Raw genomic sequence first — 10,114 nt, 5'->3', positions numbered from 1 at the left:
CCCTCCACAAGGGAGGTGGGCAGACCTTGCATGATGGCCCTTTATCAGGTAAAGTAGATACGGAACAGCCATGTTTCCTGTTCAGTCAGATCATTCTAAGTGATACTAATTTCCATCTGCCTCATGTCACTTCACCAGTAAAGTTCAAGATTATATAAACTCTCAGCCAAGAAAAGCCCAGGTTGAGAGTGGGAGGGAGAAGGAAAATAAATGTGTCATGGAAGAAACCAGAAACACATTTTTTTAAAAACAAACTTTTTTGAAATAATTTTGAGCTTGCAAAAGAGCTGTAAAAATAATACAAATAACTCTTACATTCCTCACCTACATTATGCACTTAACATTTTGCCACATTTGTGTGTGCATTCTCTCCATGTGTGTACACATTTGCATGCACATCTTTTTCCTCAACCATTTGAGAGTAAATTCAGACATTATGTCCATTTACCTCTAAATTTCTTAAGAACAAGGTTATTTCACAGGCCAAATGCAGTGGCATACACCTGTAATTCCAACTACTCAGAAGGCTGAGGCAGGAGGATCACAAATCTGAAGCCAGCCTGGACAATTTAGAAGATCCTGTCTCAAAAATAAAATTTAAAAAGGGCCGATGATGTAGCTCTGTGGTAGAGTGCTTGCCAAGCTTGAGCAAGGCCCTGGGTTCAATGACTAGTACCACAGAAGAAAAAAAAAAGGGTAGGGGGGAGAAAAAGAAAGAAAGGCTATTCCACAATACAAATATGAAAATCAGAAACTTTGACTTTGCTACAGTACTATTATGCAATCTATAGTCCATATTCAAATTTTACCAGTTACCCAAAGGATTTTTACTTTAAGGATGTCTTTTCCAGTTAAGGATCGAATTCAAGACCTCAGAGTGCGTTCAGTAGTTAGGTCATGTTTAGAAACCTTTAATCTGGAAGAGGTCCTCAGGTTTTCTTTGTCTTTCATAATATGGTTGTTTATAAGAGTACTTACAGTTCAATTTTTATAGTATTGAATTTTAGAGTTTTCTCCCATAATTGTTAATTTAATTTTATTTTATAAGTAAAATATCTGTATGTTTGTAAACTATACAAAAAGATACACTCAAAGAAGTGTCACTGCATCTTCTACTTCTTTCATCCCATTTATATCTTCCTTATAGGTAACATTTTTTTCAGTCTCCAGTTTTCCCATTTTTTTAAAAAAAAATTGATTTAGTCATAGTTGGACACAATACCATTATTTTATTTTTATGTGATGCTGAGGATTGAACCCAGCACCCCACCTGTGCTAGGCGAGCGATCTACTGCTGAGCCACAATCCCTACCCCCAGTTTTCCCATTTTTGTTTCTTTTTTATTTTAATAAACTTTTAGCCATTTTTAGGCATTGTATCCATGGTAAAAATATTATACATATACTTTTATTTTGGTTTCTAAAATTTAAGAAAATATTTACTGACTTTCTGCTATGAAAAATAAAGAATTGATTCTTCCATGGTGATAGCTACTTCCCAAACAGCCATCCCTCACCTTTCAAAGCTGTGCATACATGGGCATGGGTACTTCTATGAGAAGATCCTTTGTTGGGTACCATATGCTCTCCATCCAGCTAAAGATGTGGGTCGTAGGGAAGAAGACATAGTTTGCAGCTTGTTGGAGCATCTGCTGTTACTCAGAGCATCTGCTGTTACATCAAGTAGAACAAGTTGGACAACTCTGGACACATTGAGTAATAACAGGAAAAAGACTGACTCAGTTATATATTCACATTAATCTCAAAAGGGGCACAGTCAGCATTATCCTCCAATAGATTGCACTTTCCCTCATCTCCCGTCATGATTCATTAATTAATATACATGTTGATGGTGGTGGAGGAGGTAGGGTACAACCTTATATGTATCTGTGACCTGTGCTTGGGCAAAGAAAGCCAAGCCTGATTTTGCTCATTGCACTTGACTGTCATTCTCACCTGTCTAAGTCAGTGTGTCTCTCTATCTGCCCCAAAGTCCTAATTTCTTATTTTACATGGCTCTTAAGTCTCATACCACTAGGTTTCCCCAAGGATACCCTTATGTCCCCTTAAAAGCAGTTGTCCAAAGAGTATTCTTTTTCCCAGTCCTTGGCCGTGATTTTCTGGAGAAATAAATGCATCTGTCCTGGAGTCCTAATAAATCAATGGCCCCTCTCCTTCAACAAAGAATGGTTCACACTTGACTCTCTTAACTGCAGTATCAGAAGCTTGGGAATTTGGGCTCATTTCCCATGTATCCAAAGACAGATACAGTCCAGCCACTTTTGATCAAAATCCAAGAAGCTATTGATCATGATATGCTAACTAGACTTCCTTCTGAACCATACAGTGGACTGCCATGGATAGAAAGTCCTTTGACAGGTCTGTTGGTACCCAGAAGGTAGAGTCTATTCAGCAAAGTCGTAAGAAAAATAAAGTCTTAACTCAAAAAATGATACTAGCCAGGAACTGTGGTATATGCCTACAATCCCAGTGACTCAAGAGATTGATTCAGAGGATCACAAGTTCAAGGCCAGCCTCAGCAATTTAGTGAGACCCTTCTCAAAATAAAATTTTAAAAGGGCTGTGGGTATAGGTCAGAGGTAGAGCACTTGCCTAGCATGTGCAAGGCCCTGGGCTCAATCCCCAATACCCAATATATAAATAAATAGACAAACAAACAAAGCTGATACTAACTTTTGTTTTATATTCACTATATTTTATAATAAAATAATACATATTTGCTTGGAAAACAACTAAGCACACAACAAAAAAGTACCAGTAATTCTACCAGTCAGAGATACCTCTGCCAAACACCTTAGCATCTATCCTTTTGTTTTCTTTCTATGTTTTACAAACACAGACTTCCAAAAACTCTCAGAGCTGCTAAGTGCTATTTGGAAATTCTCACACAGAAAATATCTAGCCACTCAAACTGTTGAAAGCTGAGAGTCATATAGATATTTCTAAAATCTTATTTTTAAAACAACTATGTTAGTTTCCTAGGGCTATGGTAATACCATTCCACAAACTGAGTGGCTTATAAAACAGACATCAACCGTTTCACAGTTCTGGAGGGCAGAAATCTGAACTCAAGGTGCCACCAGGGTCCTGTTGCTTTTGAAGGCACACAGGAAAGATTTGTCCTAGGCCTCTCTCCTGGCTGTGGTGGACTCAAATTGTTCTTTGGTTTTTAGTTAACCATCTCCTGCTTGTGTTTTCTCACATCATATTTGAAAGAAAACTGGCGCAGGATTGATCACACAGGCACTCCAAAGATAGAAGTATAAGCAGATTTATTGTCAGGCCCCTGACAGGCTGCTCTGAGTAGAGAGAGAGAGAGCAGTGGGAGAGGAAGAGCAGCAGCAGCTCCCCTTGAGTATTACCTTTTATAGGCCAGAATCATGGCCGCCTGTCAGGGGCAGTTTTAGCCCTTGCTACTGGCATAGCAAGCATCATATGATTTTGTGAAAGGCAAGTTACTGTTTCTTGAGAACAGAGAAGAGCAACTTTTTATCTCTCAAGGACAGAACAGAGAACAGCAAGTCTCTATCTCTTGAGAATAAGAACAGTATTCATAAAGTGGGGCTGGGGAAAAGATGATGGCTGTAGTTATGCCAATAATATTCGCTCTTTGCATGTCTTTTTCTGTCCAGATTTCCCCCTTTTATAAGGACACCAGTCACTGGGGTGAGGGCCTACCCTAAAGCTTCATTTTAGCTTTATTACATTGCTAAAAGACCCTATCTCCAAATAAGGCCACATTCTGAGGTACTGAGGATTAAGACTCTAACATATATGGTAACCAAGCAAGAAAATGATTTTCTGTTTTTTAGATGGACCCATTTCTGAGTAGGATTGAATGGGAAGGCTTTTAGAACTGCTACTGAGAAAATATGCAGTGTCCTTAACTCCATCATAGAGACCTGGCAGAATAGGCTTTTCCAGATAGGACAGGTACTATGTATTCTTCAAGTACATATTGGCACTGATCTCCTGGCCTGAAAAAAAAAAATACAGGAAGCTAAAGATAGGAACACAATATTCCGTGCTCCTTCTAGGTATGCAAGAAGACCTCTGGAGACTGGAAGCCCATATATCTTGAGTCTATAACTAGCTGAAGGTATTCTCTTTAATAATCTAACCTGAAAATCTGGAAAATCTCTCTCTCTCTCTCTCTCTCTCTCTCTCTCTCTCTCTTTGTATTGGGGATCAAACCCAGAGCCTTCAGCATGCTAAACAAGCACTCTACCACTGAGACACACCCTAGACCTAACTTAGAAATTCTTCAAGGGAAATTTTCCTTCCTAAACTTTCAGAATTACCTTTCTGGGGCCCTGTAAGTTTAACTGTCAAGATAGGATAAAATCAAGACCTTAAGCTTTTAATTTTCTATAACCAGTACAAATGGACCATGATCCTGACCAATTTCTTAAAATTTTTAATAAAAGCACTAAGGTTTTTCTCCCCATAGTGAATAGTTTTTTAAATCATTAACCCTTGATTCAATTTTACTCACAGTGATTTCTCTTTCCTCTACTCGTCACTGGATTCACCTTCTCCAAATGCCTCAAACCTTTCCATCCTCTTTCCTTCACCATGTCTTTAGATCCAGGAATCACCATTCAGGCAACCTGAGTGCTCCTATGTTTGGTTACTCATTTGTTCAGCAAATAGTTATTGATAAACGTGGAAAGCTTGGAGATGCAGATGGATATATGATACTGTCACTGCCCTTTAGGAACACAGACAAACAGAACGATGGATGGAACAACTACAGGACAAAGAAAACTCACTCCAGTGGTGGCTGAAGGCCCTGTTCCTCCCTAAGCACAAGTATTTCCCTTCTTCAAGCCTCTTTCCCCCTGATTTTTAGTATAAAAAGGGAATTAGCCCTGAAGCCTGAATACAAAGGGTAGTAGCTTATGTGTTTGAACAGAGGGTGATGGATTGACAAGGTGCATTGGATCACATCCAACATTCCACTAAGAAGTTCCCATAAGTACAGTTTTTTTTCTTTTCCTCTTTCTTGGTTTGGCTCCCAATTCATGGGCTACATGCCAAGGTACTGTATTTTTTAGAAAGGAGACTTATCCTGTCTGGATATACCCTAACTTTTCTATATGGCGGGGGACTTGAGGGGGTACTGGGGATTGAACTCAGGAACGCTGCTGTCTTTAACACTGGGCTATATCCCCAGCCGTTTTTTTTTTTTTTTTTTTTTTTTTAAACAGTATCTCACTAAGTTGCTGAGACTGGCCTCAAACTTGTGATCCTCCTGCCTCAGCCTCTTGTGTTGCTGGGACTATAGGCGTGCGGCACCACACCAGGTTCCTAACTTTCCTAATCTATAATCCAACCCCTCAAGGGAGGAGCAGAGGTCAGGTAAGAATGCAGAAATTAGAGTTATACATGGAATTCTGCAATGATTTCTTCAAACTCAAATACCAATAGTCACATGCATACTTACAAACATATGATTTGAAGCAGTGAGAACAGAAAGAAAATTACCAAGGTGGGAGCAGATAGTTCAGAGTAGGAGGGCTGAGTCTGACCAGAAAAAGCAGCCCTCAGAGGTCTGGAAGAAAAGCAAACACCTCTCCAGCCAGTTCCCACCATCTCAAGAGGATGAAGAAAAAGAGAAGTGTTTATGACACTGGTTTCTGCTGGGCCACATCATCTAAAGATTCAAGGCTGGGCCGGAGGTGAGCAGGGAGCAAGGTAGGAGGGGATGGCAAGACTTGTTTTTCTTCCACTTAACATAGTCTCTCAAAGTTTCTAGGACTCTGATATTTCTACTAAAGATTCTAGGCTTTTTGGCAATGATTTTCATGTACCACAGTTTACTTAGGGTCATATTATGAGTTATGGCCAGGTAGTCACCTGGTGATCATAGCCAGTTCACAGCCAGGTTCACACCTGTATAAGAGGAGTATTATAACATCACTATTTTACTTTTATTATTATCATTATTTTTGTGCTGGAGTTTGAGCCCAGAGCCTCACACATGTCTACCAGAGCTATACCCACTACTTCATTTTACTTTATTCTTAAAGTTCATTAGCCCTAGCCAAGTCAGCCTGATCCCAATCTGTGTTCAATGCTACTTCATTGCCTCAAGCATCCTGGAACCCCATACATAGAGCTCTCTTATGATCTGTCTTAGAAAGACGAGGTGAATGCGGGACCATGATGCATCTGCCAACCTCTCCAATTACTTGCCTCTCCTCTGGAAGCACTTTTGGTTCCTTTGAGAGTCACCATTCACACACATCTATCTATCAACTCAAACCAAGAAGCTCCTCCCTCTTACCCCCTTCTTCTCAGGTGAGTTGAGAAGGCTTTAGTCTTTCAATCTTACCTTGTAAGTCACTTTTTCAAGAAAGTGTTCCTACACCTGCCTGTACCCACCCAGATAGGGTCCCTGTTCACGAGCTTTTATAAAACCTTGGACTCTTCCACGGTAGCACTTGTGAAGGTTTTCATTAGACATGTATGTATTTGGTTGACCAATGTCTGTGTCTCTGGCTCAACACTAAGCTCTGAAGCCAGAGTTCATGTGTGTTTTGCTCATTCATCATTGTGTCCCCTCAACTAATAGCCCTTGGCACACATGCATTATAGGTACTTCACAATGTTTTGTTTTTTCCAGTGCTAGGGATGGAGGCCAGGGCCTTGCATATGCTAGGCAAACACTCTGCTTCTGAGCTGTGCCCCCACCCCTCAAAATGATTGTATTCTTTACTAAATTAAGTATGTACACACCTGAGATATGAGATGGTTGCAAAGCAGTTTCCTGGGCTCTATGGGTTTGTTTGTTTATAGTGGGGAAGGAATTAAACCTGGGGCACTTTACCACAAAGCTACATATCCAGTGCTTTTTATTTATTTTTATTTTACAATGGGGTCTCCCTTAAGTTGCTTAGGACCTATGTTGTCAAGGCTGGCCTCAAACTGCAATCCTCCTGCCTCAGCCTTCTGAGTCAGAGATTACAGGCATGTGCCATTTTGTGTCTGTGTGTGTGGTTTTGATTTTTTTTGTTTTTTCCTCACTTACATAGAATCTGAAAAATAAAAGCTGAACTATAAAAACAGAAAAATTGTGGTTGCCAGGAGCTGAGGTGTGGGAGAAATGGGAAGATGTTGATCAAAGGATAAAAACTTTCATTAATAAGATGAATAAATAAATCCTGGAGATCTAATATATAGCATGGGTAGTAATGGATGTGTTAATTTGGTTGTGGCTGTCAATACACAATGTATATGTATAAAACCATCACATTGTACACCTTGATCATACTCTATCTTTATTTGTCAATTAAATATTTTAAAAATTTAAAGGAAATGGAATAAATTATTTACATTCATTTATATGGAAAATTACTTTCAGAATTACCTAAAGAGGTGCAGATACACATCTTCAATAATTACAAATTTATTAACTTTCTGTGGAATTAAATGCGTTGTCAACTTGTTTTGTATTGGAAATGTTGTTCACAGCTAGTTTTGATGCCTCTACTCATTCTTCTTATCTTATTATTTGAACTTCTTAATTTACTCCTTTCTCTTCTTAGACTTGCCTGCCTGGCTGGCTCATCCTAGTAGGCAGAAGCCACCATGGAAAGCTTCGTTTCTCCTGTCCCATTATAAAGTTGGGCTATTGTATACAGTGGGTAAGAGATTATGTTAGCATTTAATTCTATTTTGGGGGATTTTTTTTTTCTAAAATGCCTTTTTTTTTAATGCTTCATCATCTTTTTTTCTAAGAATATAAAAAAACACCCATAATTTATAGGCAACATCTGAATTTACAAAAGCTACTTTTCAAAATCTCCTGAATATAAACATTTTAACCAAATGAATATTCTCACATATCTCACAAGTTAAATAAATGAAATAAATAATGAAAATAATCACACCTAAAATGCAGAAGAGCAAAGTACAACTAGGTCCTCACTCAATATACCCCTTAAACTGAATTAAAGTGCTCAGCCACTAGCTACCATTGATTGTATTCCCTAAAAATTAATGCTTAGAAGAATTTCAATACAAAATTGTACATAAGTGGTTGCAACCAAGCAAAAGTATGTGTCTATATATGACCTGAAAGCCAATTAACAAAAATGAAAATAGTTGTTTCAATTTTTCTTAATACTATTTGAAATTTTAAACAATGTTTTTTTGAACAATTAAGAACTTTTGAGTGCATGCTTGTCATACACACAAACACACCCAAACTTCCTGAAAGTCTTAATGACTACATAATTTAAAAGTTCTCCTTTATCTTTATTGATATCCTTCATCAGGTTCTTGAAACCCTTTAGCTACCGAAAAGTGCAACTGCTATGTGCTTGCTTCTAGCTTCCTATCAGAGGAAACATAAGGGAAAAATGATAAGATATTGCTTTGAGCAGGTTAGGTAAAATACTGAATCTTTTTTCTTTCCTTTTTTTTTTTGGTACCGAGGGTTGAACCCAGGGGAGCTTAACCACTGAGTCTCATCTATAACCTTTTCTTTAAATTTTTGAGACAGGATCTCACTAAGTTTCTTAGGGCCTCCCTAAGTTGCTGAGGTGGCTTTGAATTAGTATCCTCCTGCCTCAGTCTCCCAAGTTGCTGAGATTACAAGTGTGCCTCACCACGCCCACCTAAAATCCTGAATCTTGTCAAAATGCTAATCACATCCAGAATGAATCCTCAGGTTTAAAGCCCTAAAAAACTGTTTGAACCTGGCAACAGTAGATCCACCTTTGAGAAGTCATCCTGGGCCCTTCGAACACCCTGGGGAGAGTGGTGGGCAGCAAGGATTTGTTTTGCACTATTCAGATTTCATTTAGTAAATGTGAAAATAATTATAAAAAACATAACTCACATTTAAAAGGAGGTACATGTAAACTGAATCCAACAAAAGCGCTAAAGAGGAAAACAAAAACAAAAACTTTGTTCCAATTTGTACTGAGGAGACCTTTTATTTACTCATTCAACAAATATTGTTGCACCTACATACTTCATGCTGGAGACACAAAAAAAACAAAACATGGTCTAAGGAGAGAAAGTGACTTGCTCAAAGTCACAAAACAAGTCAGTAGCTTAAGAGCAGCTCTTTGCACTGAATCTTCCCATATTGCCTAATAATATGCAATCATTTCTATACCTGTAAATACCCTAAGCATTTGATGAAGCTTCTGTGAAAAGATCTCCATATACAATTGACATAACAACATTTTTATAATATGATAAGGGGCACATATTATATTCAGATGCTGTTAGAATCTATATAAAATAACTACACAGTTTCTTGGCTGGCATGTGAAATGGTATGTGAAATTTGCATTTGGAAGTGCAAATTTCGACAATCCAAATTATGAAATTTTAAACAGGATTTCTGGTCATACAACTAAGACTTACTATGTTCTATTTCCTTTGAATCACAATGGAGAATGTCATATTCTTTTATTTAAACTGTTTAAGTGAAAATTAGAAAGCTAACTAAATGAACAGCATTCTCAGCTAGGGTTCTTACATTCATTTTCAATAGATAACTCTATTTTAAAAGACCTTAGTTCTACCGTTAACCAGCTAACCCTAATCATTCAAAGCTCAGCCAGTTCGGTAACTTTAAGGTAAATAATATAAATAAAGATACTTAATAAAATGTCCTGCATTAGAACTTAAAAAACATTTGGGGAAGGCTGGGAATTAAACTCAGGGGCTCCTATATGCTAATCATGTGCTTGACCACTGAGCTATACTCCCAGCCCCCAGAATCTATTTCTTTAAAAGAAACTTATGAACCTCATTTCAAGATGAACAATTGGCACCTAATACAAAAGAAATAATAAGTTTTTTTAAAAAATATTTTTTAGTTGTAGATGGACACAATATCTTTATTTTATTTGTTTATTTTTTTTTATGTGGTGCTGGGGATTGAACCTAGTACCTCCTGCATGCTAGGCAAGCACAGAACCACTGAGCCACAACCCCAGCCCGAAAATAGTTTTTAAGCAACCATTTTTTTTGTTCTGTTTTCTGATTTAATAACCTTAAGAAAGCAACAGAGGTGTTTACATAGGAGAAAAAAGAAACCCTTTACTAGAAGCAACACTTCTCTTTAATTA

This window comes from Marmota flaviventris, chromosome 2 (assembly GCF_047511675.1).
Source record: "Marmota flaviventris isolate mMarFla1 chromosome 2, mMarFla1.hap1, whole genome shotgun sequence".
Taxonomy (NCBI): Eukaryota; Metazoa; Chordata; class Mammalia; order Rodentia; family Sciuridae; genus Marmota; species Marmota flaviventris.
Note: the sequence above shows the minus strand (reverse complement) of the source record.